Genomic DNA, 15,877 nt, shown 5'->3' with positions numbered 1-15,877 from the left:
ATTTAACACCAGGATTCAAGTAATAGACCATTAAATAGTGAATTCAGCAGTGCTTAGACAAAATTAATCTGTTTATTGACAACTTAGTTCAATACTCTATTATAAAAGTGGACCTAGTTCATCTAAAAATGCAAACAAAGCAATGTTGTGGGGAAAAGTTAATCTTTGCCCAAAGATCTTGTGATTTTTGTAAAGTAAATCTTTTAGTGATGTCAACAACATGGTATCAAAAACAAAGACCACAGAAAGGTAATGCTTATTTCAACGAGATAGAGTGTGATTGTCATTTGCCTTCACCGAGGCACCAGGGACAAAGTACTTAGAAACTATCAGGGTACAAGAATGTGAAGCCATTTGTTAAGAAACACACAAGACCTGGAAAGTATTGCCAGAACAACTTCTGTGAATTACTAAATTGTTTTGAGGGATGTAGAGATTCTGTATGTAAAACAATCCCAAGTCAAGGCAAGGAAAGAAACAAGATGAAATATCATTAAGTGTAAGTGCTGTGCTATTCTCTGGGCAATGAAGTTCCATTCAGGTTGAATTAATCAGTACATAAAGAATCTGAGGAAATGCTCAATTTAGCCCCACTGCAGAATGCTTAAAACTGGGATTCATTCAATCTGGGTCTAGTTCTTGCAGTGTAAGGGGCAAATCTGCCAACATCACTCATGTGCAATAATCACAGGTCCTTGATATCGCTAATAAAAATGTGCCTTTCCCTCCATTCACTTTAATCTAGGCTGCAGTTCAGATTCAATCTAGGCAGTAGAGTAATAAGGCCCAGGTCTTGGAATTTTGATAATTAGTTTTGAGGAGATGATGATGTTGAATGCTGAACTGTGGTCAAAAAAGAGAATCCTGGAAGGTGTCAGGGCTGACAGTCGTCTATCTAGGAAACAGAGTCAATTTGCTTGGAAAATAAAAACCTATTTAAATAGTCACAGAAACTAAAGGAACTTTTTCCTATAAAACCAGAAAATCTTTCCTAAAAGATGAAGAGAGTAAAGGATGATTACATTACCTGTAAATTATGCTTGAGAACTCGGTCTCAAGTCCCCTACATAGAGCAGTGCCATCCCCAGCTTAGGTCAACAAGGAAATTGTCCAGTCATACAGGATATAACAGCCCGCTTGATAGGCACCCCATCCACAACCGTTCATTCATTCCACCACCCACGCACAGTAGCAGCAGTGTTCACCATCTACAGGATGCACTGCAACAACTCACCCAGACACCAGAGACAGCCCCTTCCAACCCTTCTCCTGACTAGGACGAAGACAGCAAAAACCTGGGAGCACACCACCTGGAAGTTGCTCTCCAAGCCACACACCTTGTAATTCCTGCATCTTCGCTGGGTCACAACCGTAGAACTTTTCCCCAACCCCCCCCCCCCCCCCTCCCGCACTCCCAGCAACATGGTGGGATTACCCACATCTCCAGGACAAAAGGGCAGCTCACAAAGGCAATTAAGGATGAGCGATTAAATGCTCACAATGCCCACATATCTTGAACGAATAAAGCTATCTTTTCTCAAACTAGAAATAGCTTTGTCGCCATCCACAGCTTTTAATCAATCTTTTTTTCAGCAAGGAAATGGTTAAAATAATCCCAAATTCCTCATTTGGTTAAAATCAAAGCACGATTTCCAATTTTCAAGGCTGCGAGTGATTGATTCATGAAAGACTACTCTGAACTATTGAAGTAGTCTTTGTCAATCAAATGTTGGAATTGTGGTATTTATTATGATGTATTTTAGGTTCCAAACTGTACATACCACTCTTGTTTCTTCCAGGCTCAATGTACTAATACACAAATGAAACCTGCTGTGTTCAATTAAGCTCAGGAAAGGGCATTCAAAATTAATAATGTCTTATCCTGTCAGCACAGGGTATGTCTTGGCAAAATAAATTCCACGATTTTCATTCTGGCCCTGGTAACAATTGAATTGATTTGACCAAATCTGAAGTCCAGTGCAAAGTGTATTTAATCTCTTTCTCCAATAGTTCAAGAAGCTGATCTCAAACTTGCAACACTTGGATGGGAGGTATCTTCTCCTTCATCTGCAAATCTTCTCCTATGTCCTCTTGATATCAAAATATCATAATATTTCAAGCTAATGTCACTAGTGTAGCTGCTAAAGGAATATTTATTTGGCAATTCTTTTTTACGTTAAATTAAGTGACTGTTCCTTTTTTTGAAGAGAAGAGCAACTTGTCCCTGTCAGTTGAACTAATCCAATCACCGCTGGGGGCATAGCTGCAAAGCTTTTTCTGATTTTAGGTCTCAGTTGCACATCTTCCACAAAGCTGTCCCACGACATGTTGGGATACATTTCTGCACTTTTCTTTAAGATTTCTGGGCTTTGAAAGAGAAAGGGTGTTGGTTGATTTTCATGGAGCTTTCTGAATCTCAGGCCCTGCGCTGTCTTCTTCGATCAATGTAAACATGAGTAAATCCTTTGTATTTCTAATCTAAACTACCCATTTGAAGCTTGAAGTTTTCTTGAATTAATGGTATGCTAAACAAATGTATTAGGATTATGGCTGCAGGGTAAAACAGGTTAAAGCTTAGTGAAGCTCGATTTAACGGATGGTAACTATTACTTTGAGCTGGCACAGATACATGGATACAGATAATATATGTTAATAGAAAACAGGAAAAACAAACAATATCGCAAGCAACCAGGCATTTGGAAGAAAAGGATGGCCGAATAATACGTCAAATCGGGCAAAAGGGATTTTTCTTTTTGCGGCATCTCAGACCCTTGTCACGAATCCCTATTGATGCGCCCTTGCATATTCATTTCTAGCAATGCTGTGAGTTGGTCGCAGTATTGCTTACACCAGCCTTCAGGACAAAATTCCTCCACTCCACAGAAAAAAACTCTGGACGGTGTCGCTGTTGCACACGATGGTGGGGATGGAGGAGAATACAGTCAAAGTGGGTTCCAAAAGCGAAGTTAGCTGATGAAGCAGAGTAGACAAGAAGCAATCCAGAAGTGGAAATGGTCTGGTTTTGAAGGGGGAAAGTGGCTGAGAACCTTGCGGAGCACACTGATGCTTTCACCTTCTTGAAAATTCCGAGGAAAATAATTAAGATGCACCTGAGCTCTGCAATTGAACAGAATGGAGTTTTTTAAAAAAAACTGAGAACAAGGCAGAAAGGCCCTTCCTTAAGTATTTACCGGATAATGTCACGGCTTTTGATGATATTTTAAGACATCCATTTTAAATAAAAACTAGGCACTGGGGTTGCTATTTCAGTGCTTGCCATTGGCGCAATGTTCCCCAGAGATACACCACTGGTAATCATTGAATATAGAGTGATCTGAGAAAGCTAACATCATGTTGTTAAGAATAATTAAGACTATTTCAAACTTACCAAAACAGACATGCAGGATCAGCATCGGAAATTCTCTCGGGGGTGGGAGGGAGGGGGGTCACACTTCCCCCTCATTGCCCATGCGCCAGCGGCACTTCGTGCACTGCCGTCACATTTCCTCTTTACCACACATGTGCCATCCACCATTATTTAGGATCGCGCGTGTGCCAGCACGATTTAGGGTCCCTGCACTGCTTTAATCTGGCACTGGTTGCTGCTGGTATCCGGCCTCCTTACCAACACAAGGAATAAGCAGCATTTGTTTCGGCACATCCAGTGCTGACCAACGAGGGGCATCAGTGAGAGTGGGCCTCACAGAGCCCCCGTCGAAGAGCAGTGCGAACCAATTTATTTTTTTTAAATCCCAAATATTTCTTTATTTCTAATCTCACAATAATGCAATACCTGGTCTTTTTGTTTGCATTCTTAAATTTACACTGAACATCCTGTAATGTTCCCCAAATTTCATAGCTGGCATTATCTTGTATTCTCCCGTTTTAAGCTTTAGCTGATTGGTGGGAGATTGATCTCCCTAATCAAAAAAATCCTTGTACCATTCCATTACTGTATCCACCAGCACCTTTATTAGCCCTTTGGACTCTGGCCATTGGTAACCTTTCATAATATAAACACCGGACTGGGTCCATGGGTAAACCTTTACAGTACGAAAAAAGGGACACTGAGTATATACTCTTGTTGGTAGCCAGGATACAGAGTATATGCGCTTGTTGGTAGCCCCTGAAAAAAGGGATAGAGAGTCCAAAGGGTCAGGAACAGAAATAGCAGCAGTAACCCATCAAGCCTGCTCCACTATTCAATGAGATCGTGGCTGATCTCATCTCCACCTATCTGCTTTTTCTCCATATCCCCTAATTTCCCTATCCAACCTCGTCTTAAATAAATATATTTTCTGAGGTAGCCTCCACTTACATTATTAAAAACTAAATAGTTCCTTTACTGCAATTCAAATGGTTCCTTTGTTGACCTGTGCTCTCCTCATTTTAGTACTTCAGCGCTTCAGCATTGCTACTGGTCATTGTTGCATTGGGTGTTAGGATTTATTTTCGCTCTTTCATCATTGCTGATATAATAGCATTATTTAATTACTTTGGTAGCTCTCTACAAATTCAGAAAGAAAAAAAATATTAAGCAGTTGATAGCTGACACCTTAAAATTATCTTCCATATTTTAATAACATTTTAAAATCCCGTCCAGAATTAAAACAAAGAATCGCACAGCAGCAATTCGATTCTAATACTTGTCGGGAACTGAACGAATTTGAAGAACTTTAAGCTGAGGCACAAGGACAAGAGTTGGATAGACATGAAAAATGGTCTGAGGCCAACCACACCTGGGTGAGAGAATGATCAAGATGAGCTGAATTGACCTCGCTTGTTCTGGTTGTCATTTACATAGCAATTTCTTGTGGTAATGATGCATTTTACCTCTAATCAATCATGGTTGTTCATTGTCATTTTAAAATGATGTGCAACATGACTTAGCTACCAAAAAAAAAACCAGAAAAAAAAAACGTAGCCTCTGTAATCGCAGCGATTTCACTTTAAATCACTCAATAATCCATGTTGTTCTTCATTTTTGCCAATGTCTTATGGCTACCCTTAAACTGCAACAATGCAGTAAAACATTAGAATCATCAAATTCAAATCAGTCAATTCACATTATTCAGTATGAGAAGCTACTTTAAGAAATGGTATAAAAACAAAGTCAAAATGAGGAATAGATAGAATCTATAATTATCACTGACTTGAAATAAATACTTGTGGCACAGGCATCATAAATTACTCATTTGCTCTCCAATGTCATTCGGTGAGTAATTTTCTGTCGTCTACCACTTCCAGCCCATGTATCTTTCATTAACTCATCAGAAAGCAGCTTCATGACCAATTTTAATCCTAAACAGTTATAAGTAGTTAAAAGTGGTTATGATTTCAGTGCATTTTAAAAAGGACTCCAAATATAAGGTACGACATTCATAAATGTACCTTCTAAACATAATATTTACCTTCCCTATTTTTTTAATCTTTTTTATTAGTATCTAGGGAACATGTTAGCTTGGACTTTTTGCTCTGTTAATGAGTACAATTATATATTCCATCTGGAGTCCATTAAATAGGACTTTGATTGCTGGTTTTCTTACCATCATTACTGACTGCAAAAGCCAATTCCCTCCAAATTATCATATTTCCCCCAGCTCAGTTACAAGTATTTTAAATATGCTTCACTGTCCTCCCACAGAGTTCCCTTCTCCCTGTGTGCACTCTGCAACCCTATTTCCATATTTTATATATTTAGCAAATTCCTTGTAGGCTCATCTCCCAAATGATACATTCTTGCAGGTGGCTTAAACAGGACAATTGATTGAATGAGATGGAAAACAATTTCCAATGTAGAAAATACATCTCTTCAGTAGTACACAAATAGAAGGAGTAATGTACTGGTGGCTTAGATCATTTCTTTAACTTAAAGAAATACATTTCATGTATATTTAATGTGGAGAGGAGGAGGGGGGGTTAAACCTGCCAACAACAGAATTGTTTCAGCAAGGAATCTCATGTCTGTTCAATGTTAAAATATCTGTTTTCATTAATTTTGTTAATTACTTGACATGTAAGTTTTTTAATACTTTTTTTTTAAAAACATTTAGACGGACAGCGCGGTAACAGGCCCTTTCAAGCCACCACCCAATTACAGCCTCTCCCCTTCTTACGACCAATGCGACTGACGGCTGGAAAAAAAATACTGCATAAATTTTATGAAAGGAAAAAATATATGCAAATATGAAAATTAGGCTTGGTCGTCCCCACCGGTGCTAACGGGTGCGTGCGTGCAATAGTGACCATCAGAGGATATCCTGGCATTGTGTACATCACAGCATCTCTCTCAATTCTTGCTCTCAGTTGGCATTCGGTAAGCACGTGTAATTCAAGTAAATCTAATGAATCTTCGCGCTGGATTAAACCATTAAACCCCAAAGAATGCTGTACAGGTATATGTAGGACGTATGTTAGCATGGCATGTAAGGGTCATATAGAGCATTCTTTGGGATTTAATACAGAGTGAAAATTCATTAGATTTACTTGAATAATGCGTTTACCAAATGCCAACTGAGAGCGGGAATTGAGAGAGATGCTGTGATGTTTACAATGCCGGGATATCATCTGACGGTCACTATGGTATGCACGCTGCTATAAGCACCTGTGGATGTACCACCAAGCCTAATTTTTCTATTTACATTTTTTTTTTCTTTATTTTTTATAATTTATGCAGTATTTGTTTTTATTATCAAACGTACAGATGCAAACACCCTTAGCCGAGATTTCAACCCAGCCCTTACCCGCAAATCCTTCATTACCTGCACATCTGCCTTGGTCCCCTCTGCTCCTACACTCAACAAGATTCCTCTTGCCCTCACCAACCACCCCACCAGCCTCCATATCCAACACATCCTCCTCCACCATTTATGCCTATGTGATCCCGCCACTAGACACATATTCCCCCTCTCCTCCCCTCCCCACCTTCCACAGGGACTACTCCCTCATGGCTCCCTTATCCACTCCTCCCTCCCAACGAATTGTCCCCTTGTTACCTGTGATGGCAGGAGATGGCAGGAGATGCTCCATTTGTGCCCACAGCTCCTCCCTCACCACCATTCCTTCCAAGTGAAGCAACATTTCACTTGTGAATCTCCAGGGGTCACCAACTACATCCAGTGCTCCCGCTGTGCTCTCCTCCACATCAGAGACTGGGTGCAGACTGGGAGATCACTTTGTTGAGCACCTTGACTCTGTCCGCTGCAATAGTGTGGATCAATTCCCCATCCCATTCCCTTGCTAACATGTCTGGCCACGGTCTCAAGCACTGCCAGACTGAGACTACCTGCAAATTGGAAAAACAACATCTCATCTTCCAAATGGGCAGCCTCCAACTTCTTTCCCCGTTGCCTTCCCCAGCTCTGTCTCTCTCCTTTTCCCTGTCTCCTTTAGCACAGACGTAATCAATTCTCACCTCTCCCTTTATCATATCCTTCTGTTGGGCTGGATTCCTCCCCCAGCCAACAGAGATTTCCTGCTTCTGGCTCGTTCTGCTTATTCCTTAAAGAAGGGCTCAGATATATTACCGAAACATCGGTAATATATCTCTATCTCCTCTGGACACTGCAAGACTGGCTGAGTTTCCTCCAGATTGTGTTTTTACTACAATCGTGGCATCTGCAGATTTTTGTCTTCCACTCATCGCTGCATTTTATATCCAGGTGAGAGAGGTTCTCAGCTAGCTGCAGACCCAGAAATGTAAAACTGTGAGCCATTGAGTAGAAACTGGAAGATTGTCATGCATCAAAAAATCAAGGGAAAAAGAGAAAACTGCAAATAACCTGAAGGTTAAAGAAAGTGTAGGTGAGAGGATGAGGATTATAGACAAGGATCATTTTTGGTTGGTACTTTGTAGTCTCTCTCTAATAGTAATGGGTTCAATATTTACTGCATAGTGAATGGAAGGAGCTTAGTTTGTAACAGCCTGATTTACCCTAACTTACAAATTGAAAAATAGACTCACTTGTTTCCTTCAGCACACCATGAAGTCGACTTTCTTTATTTTCTGCATTCTTCAACACTCCGTTCATCACCCAGCTACACTCCTTCGGCCTTCTCATTGGCTCACTGCCACACGGGAGGTCCTGATGCTCTCACTCTCCTCCTCCTGCATCCGAGATCCATCACCTGGATGCTGACGCTTAACACGCCCATGCATGCGCATTATTACTCCCTAGTGTCACGTCATTTAAACCATCAGAGATGACCGGCTCCGCTCCCAACACAGGTAGGTATGTGACCATGACAAGTTATTACAAGACAATCCATTTAATTTAAAAATTTTAAATTACATACAGCACAGTAACTGGCCCTTCTGCCCTACGAGCCGGTGCCTCCCAAATACACTCAATTGTCTTACACCCCTGGTACATTTTGAAGGGCGGGAGGAAACCGGAGCTCCCGAGAAAACCCACACAGACTTAATCTCAGTGTACTGTTTCTGATCGGAAAGAAATAACACCTGGCTACAGGAAGCAGATTGAAAGAAAACAAGAGTCTGTAGCCCTTATTATTGTCAGAAGGAAGAGAGTTTTGCTGTAATGCTGAGGAGTTTTGGTATGACTGCATTTGGAGCACCATATGCAGCTTTGATTAGTGGAAATAAGAAGGATTTACTTAAATGCAGTGCAATACAGTTTCACTGAGTTGATCGCCAAATTAGGACTTACTAATTACCGACTGGAGCTTTGAAGAATGAGAGCTGATCTAATTGAGACACACAAGATTCAAAGAGGAATCGTCGGGGCATATGCTGGATAGTGCCATGAACTAAGAGCATAATCACAGGCTAAGGCATTAGCGGCAGGACCAAGATGAGGAGAAACTTCTTTACGTGGAGGACTTTCCAATCTTTGGAATTCAAAGGGCTGCGAATATACATTTGGTGAGATATTCAAGGCTGAGATGGACACCAAGGGAACCTGGAGATTTGGGGCCATACAGGGGCTGAAAAAAGACCTCACATTTGCCATGAGATTGAATGATGAAACAGGATCAAGAATGCAAACACAAAGCAGGAGCAGTTCACCAATCACCTCAAGCCTGTCCCACCATCCAACAAGATCATGGCTGATCTTCATTGGCCTTAACTCCTCTTCTGTACCGTTTCCCATAACTGTCAACTGCTTGATCTTTATGTGACTGTCTCCATATTAAGTATATCGAATGATCTGTCATCTACCATTCTTAGAGGTAGAGAATTTTACTTCAGAGGGTAGACATTTCCCGCACCTCAGTTTTACATCACTTGCTCTTCATTTTGTAACAACGTTCCTGCGCTTAGTGAAAATATAACCTACGCTGTTCCCTCAGGATCCAAATGGTTGGAAAAGGTCTCACCCCTCATTTTTCTAAACTCTAATGAATACAGATCCCAACTTTCTCACCTCTATTGATGAGACAATCATCTCATCCCAGGAATTAGCCTGGCAAATTTCCTTTGGGTGGCCTCCAATGCTACTCTATCCTTTTTTTAAAAAAAAGATGAGAGGACCAAAACCATCTTCCAGATGTAGCCTCACCAACACGCCATACAGCTGTAACAAAGTGTTTCTCTTCTTAAACTCCAACCTCATCACAATAAAATCTAACACAGTGAGAAAAGTCAAGTGTTTACAAATGAGAAACTGCAGACGCTGAAATCTTGGTTTTGATAAAGGGCTCTGACCCAAAGGATCTTTTTCTCCCACAGACAGTGCTCAGCCAGAGTGTTCCTCCTGCAGAAGGTTTTTTGCTCCAGGTTCTAACGCCTGCAGTCTCTGATGTGACCCAGTTCAGAGGTCAGATAGCGACCGCGCCAGAAACATCAGATTTCTCGTCAGAGTATATACATGACATAACATGCAACTCTGAGATTCTTTTTCCTGTGGGCGAGGCAGAATTATCACTTATTGGTTGTGAAAAAACTCTACTCAAGAAGATATGTAGACATGCACACAAATAAAGAAATGTGAACAGGTAGGGATCAGTAAACGAGTTACTGATTGAGTTTGTTGTTGGAGAATCTGATGGTGGAAGGTTAGCAGATGGCTCCTGAACCTGGTGGTGTGAGTCCTGTGACACCTATACCTCTCTTTTGATATTAGCAGCGAATACAGAGCATGGGCTGGGTGGTGCGGGTCTTTGATAATTGCTGCTGCTCTCCAACAGCAGCACCACCTGCAGTTGTTAGCGATAGTGGGGAGGGTTTTGCCTGTGATGTTCTGGGCTGCGTCCACTACCTTTTGCAGGGCTTTTGGTCTCCCCATACCAGACCGTGACATCAGATGTGTTAACAAAAACAAATCCTATATTTTTTTTAATAATCCGATCACTAAGCACAGGGTTGTGGTTTATCCACATACCTCCAATTATTTTTAAGGAGGTTTGGCCACCTTCTTCTTGAACACCAAGGAGGGAACAGAACTGAAGACTGGGATTTCCATTCTGCTGGCCCTGTGACCCAACTCAGCAACATGGGTTGTTTGGTTCGCATTCTGGAGAACTTGAGAGCTGTGTTGGACAATGTTGAGCTGTCCCACTCAGTGTATTTCAAAGAATTGCAACTACCCTGGACAGCAGAAGAGCTCGCAGTGGTTCTCAACCTTTTTCTTTCCACCCACATACCACCTTAAGCAATCCCTTACTAATCACAGAGCATCTATGGCATAGGGAATACTCAAAGTGGTATGTGAGTGGAAAGAAAAAGGTTGAGAACCACTGAGCTAGAGTCAACAAAAGGAGCTAAAAAGATGTTTCCACTTTTCAAATTATGACATTCATTACATTTTCTTCCATTATTTACTCAATAAAATGTGCATGTTAATAGAAATCTATTTGAGTGCTCTCAAAAATTATTGCTGGGTCTAATTGTTCAAACAATTTCTGGAGAACTGTCTGTTATTTGCCTCCTTAAAAGGACGCAATCCTCATTTAACAAAGTTCCAGATCTCTTTGTAAACCTGACAAATCTGCGTCATTTATTGTTCTTTGGTTATTATTGTGCAGCAGTTAATATGTGTAAAATAAATACCAACAACTAACATTGGGGTGAACTAAAAACTGCTTTCTTCATAACTGATGGTGTTACTGGAGTTGAGATAAGGGACTGCTCTATCACTTATGCCATTCAAAACTGAAAGCAAACTCATACTTTTATCAATTAATTATCCAGGACAATTTGGAAGAGCATGGTCAGGAGCTGGTTCTTTATCTGTTCCATTAACCAAGTGTTGCTGCCCAATTCAGAGAGAAATATATTGCAGTTGATGAGAAGATGATGTCTTCAAATATTTGTGCATTTTAAATGTTTGAAGGACTGGAACATCACACAGCAGATGGCTCTTTATAAAATGGAAACAGTTGGACCTGTAAAAAAATGTAAAAGATAAAAATTGCCATTCTGTTTATTAAAGTACTTCAACTGGAATTGTCTTCTCAACAAATATTCAAAGAAAAGGATGAGAAAATATATCATGCATATTTGTTCTGAAGAGAAGTTTGGATTTTGTGAACCAAAGTTGAAAGAAGTTGCCAACAAGCGGGGGAAGCTGTATCTCATGTGAAATATGAAAATCCACAGAACCAGTAATACGAAAAAAGATGCTGTCTCTTAGACCCCAAAATCCACTTTGCCTCATTAAACCAAGATCAGGAAAAACTACTTCACGCTAAGCACATACTACAGGTTGTCCTTTAATTATAAGCTCTGTCTGATAGTTTTCTGCAAAATTCTCCTTTTGAGAAATTCACAACCCTGAATGAAGTACCTCTGAAAACCCCTAAGTGATCTTATCCTCAACTCAAATGCTATTTGAATTCATCTTGCCAAAATAACACACTATGCCATTTATTTTCCAACCCTGCTCACTGTGTGCCTTCAAGGTCCTACTGCAATTGTAATGTGCCTGTAGGACAAAGATGGTTATGCCTGTGCCTTGTGGGCTTGCCATCAGCTGTGGGTTTTTGATGTTCTATCCCAGTAATCCTCAAACCATTAAGTTTCCTGTTCCACATTATTATGGATCAGTTTACGGGGAGCATTTCAATTACTCTCAGACTATGCGGTTTATTTAATCTACTTTAATTTTTGAAAAGGAATCAAAGAAGAACATTTCACCCATGTGAAACCTGGTGATATTACTTTGCTCACTGATCAACACAAAAAAAGATTGACACATCAAGTAGATCAAACCAATGCATTCCTTTTAGTTTTGAGACTGATCTTTGATTATGACAGGATTGGGCTCCTTGTATAATTCATATCAGATATTAATTATATGCCTGTATGATCTCTCCAGAGCACAGTCATAGTTTAGTCATGGAGTAGAAAATAAACAGGTGCCGAGATGTTTTACAAACCCTATCACATTGGTGAAGAAGCTTCAGCACTTAATTTAAAAGTGACCTTCAAATATTTGAATAAATAGTATGTTGAAACAAATAATCTTCACCAATAATATTCAAATTGAATTATTTTGCTGCCTCAGCCTTTCTTTTGCAGGCTCCTTGTAACCAAAAATCTCTAAAGTTAGAGTGGCAAAATTGTCCAGTACATCACAGTGTCCAGTGTTAATGAGCTGTCAAACAGATTTTTGATCAGCAAAGCCAATAAATCTGGAGAACACCAAAAAGAAAATCTGTTCTTTAACACCAAAAAAAGCAGCAGTTTATTCATGTTGATAGGATATCAGTTGAAACCTTAAAGTTGAGCTACAGAGATTTATGCATCACATAACATTTTTAAAAAGGCCCAATTCCCCATTGGCTCATAAACTTCATGTTATTAATCAATTTCCAACCTGGGGTTAATATACCACTGTGTATAACACAGATGGAGACATTTTACCAAGCCACAGTAGCCAAGCATGACCTCCAACAAGAAATCAGCTTCCCACCATTGGAAACTGTTAATTGATAAGATGTAAAGGATGCACCTCTATCATTCAATATTAGTCTGCTTCATTATCCAGCAAGAAAGTCAATACACTCAGCCATATTTAGATGGATAATTATTATTCAAAAGCCAAAAAAAATTGAAGCAATTGAGAGCTGCAGAGAAAATATGTTTCATTCTCTGTTCACAATAACTTGGGAGCCTGGTTCCTATCAACAGTAAAGGTGCTTGAACGTTTCCAATTGACAGACTGAATAAACTCAGGGAGGGGCATCTTCTCTAGATTTCCAGAAGCTTCTTAATGTTCTCTGTGCTGGAATAGAATTGGGATTGAATCACTCCAGTTGACGTACCACTGAATTGTAGTAGTGGAAATCATTAGGTGTAGAGAAAACAAGTCTACCTTTAAAAACTGAATGTACCATGTTCGATAACTTTAATCTATTATTGTAACACATTTTGCTATTTACTTGGGAATACTGCCCCAAACTTCACCTCTACTTATTTGATTATTCAGCCAAGGATGCACAGCACACTACTGACACTACGCTGGGATACAGCTGTTCAACTTTGGAGGATTCTCTAAGTAGAAATGAGTACAGCAGCAGTGAATGTTTCAGCTACCAAAAGAAATTAAAGTCAACTAGACAATTGCCTATGTGTGAAACATATGAAAATGTTCCTGTGAACAAACAAGATCAAGGTCATAGATGAGGACACAAATAGAGAAACATAAAAATAGGTGCTCTGGTCAGTAGCCCACAAGAATCCACTTAGCATCATAAACTACTGTCAAGATCTTGCACAAGGATGTTTTACTCTATCCCATGAGCGATCTTGCAGGGGCAGAAATGTGATACATGGAACTGTGGGAAATGGTCGGCGGATACATGAACCGATTGAAGACATAGGCCATCAGGACCAATTTTCAGGCAATGCAGGTCACTTAATATATAGTCAAAGGGTGAGAAAACTGGCTATTAAAAAGTTATTAATAGAGATTTAGAAGCGTCTACAGGAGCATTTAAATCAATCCGACATTGAAGGCTATGGGCCAAGTGCTGGGAGATGGGTTGTGGGCCGAATGGATTTTCCAATATTATATGACTATGACATGGTAAGAGATTGCATAGTGATGGAAGTCCCTGGGAAAGCAGTTACCACTGAAGAGGACGGATTGACTAAATGGCACAAGATTCTGACAGGAATCCTCCATACAGGAAGTATGTTCCATGGCTGGAGAGCCTAGATCCAAGGGTCACAGCCTCAAGCAAAGGTATACTCTATTGAGAACCAAGAAAAAGGGCTGGATAGCTTGAAGTCTGTCAAATGTATTCAGGGAAATTTTCTAAAGCAATACCTAGAAGTACCAACTAGAGAGAATGCAATACTGGATCTCCCTTCAGGGAACAAGACACGATAGGTGTGTGTAGGGGAGCATTATGGGTCCAGTGATCATAATGCCATTAGTTTCAAGTTAATTATGGAGAAGAATAGGTCTGGACCTCAGGTTGAGATTCTAAATTGGAGAAAGGCAATTTTGGGGAAATGAGAAAGGATCTAGGATCTTTGGATTTGCCCTTTTCGGGCAAGGATGTGGAAGACATTTAAAAGGTGAAATTCTGAGAGAATAGAGTTTGTACGTTCCTGTCAGGATTCAAGGCAAGGTTAGCAGGCATAGTGAACCTTGGTTTTTGAAGGATATTGGGGGATCTGGTTCAGAAAAAGAGAGAGGTGTATAGCAGGTGTAGGCAATGCTGAGCAAATGAGGTACTTGAGGTGTACAAAAAATGCAAGAAAAACCTCAAATCTGGAGGCTTAAAGAAGACATGAGGTTGCTTTGGCCAACAATGTGAAGGAAAATCCTAAAGGTTTCCACAGGTATATTTAGACCAAAAGGACAAAATTAGTCCCATTAAATATCAATGTGGTTGGCTTTGTTTGGAGCCAAAAGGGATTAGGGAGATCATAAATGCTTTTTTTTTCACCCATTAGTATTCACTCAAGAAACAGGCTTGGGAAGTAAAGAAAACAAGCAATAAGGTCATGGAACATATACAGATTAAAGGGGAGGAAGTGCTTTATGCCTTAAACCAAATCAGAGTGGATAAATCCCAGGGCCTGACAAGATATTCCCTTGAGAGAGGCTAGTATAGAAGTTTCAGGGATTCGAGTAGAAATATTTAAAATGTCCTTAGCCACAGATGAGGTGCTGGAGGATTGGAGGGTAGTTCACATTATTCTGTTGTTTTAAAAAGGCTCCAAATGTTTTAAAAAGGCTCCAAATGTTACCGTGGAAATTATAGGTGTTCTAAGAGATCAGATATACAGAAACTGATTAGGGATGTGCATGTGCATGGTAGGTCATGTTTAATCAATCTTGCATAGTTTTTTCAGGCAGTTACCCAGAAAGTTGACAAAGGTAAGGCCATAGATGTTGTCTATATGGACTTAAGTCAGGCCTTTGACAAGGCCCCACATGGGAGGTTAGTCAGGAAGGTTCAGACACTCGATAGTCATGGTGAAGTAGTGAACTAAATTTAACAATGGCTAAATGGGAGAAGCCAGAGCAGTGGTGGATGATTGCTTCCCAGACTGGAGGCCTGTGACATTGGTATGCCTCAGGGATCAGTGCTGGGACCATTGTTGTTTGTCATCTATATTAATGATGTGGGTGATAATGTGGTAAATTGGATCAGCAAGTTTGCAGGTAACACTAAAAACTGGAGGTGTTGTGGACTGTGAAGAATGCTTTCTACAAATATGTAAATAGCAAAAGGAAAGTGAGAGATAAAATTGGTCCATTAGAGAATCAGAAAGGATAAATGTGTGTGGAGCCAAAAGAGATGGGGGAGGTCTTGAACAATTTCTTTTCCTCAGTATTTACTGAGGAGAAGGATATTGAACTGTGGAGGGTAAAGGAAGCAAAGGGGGTAAATATGGAGACTATAGTGTTTAAGAAAGAGGTAGTACTGGAGCTTTTGAAACATATAAAGGTGGATA

The sequence above is a fragment of the Narcine bancroftii genome, chromosome 10 (assembly GCF_036971445.1).
Source record: "Narcine bancroftii isolate sNarBan1 chromosome 10, sNarBan1.hap1, whole genome shotgun sequence".
NCBI classification, from domain to species: domain Eukaryota; kingdom Metazoa; phylum Chordata; class Chondrichthyes; order Torpediniformes; family Narcinidae; genus Narcine; species Narcine bancroftii.
The sequence above is the reverse complement of the archived record's forward strand: the minus strand, read 5'-3'. Positions refer to the sequence as shown.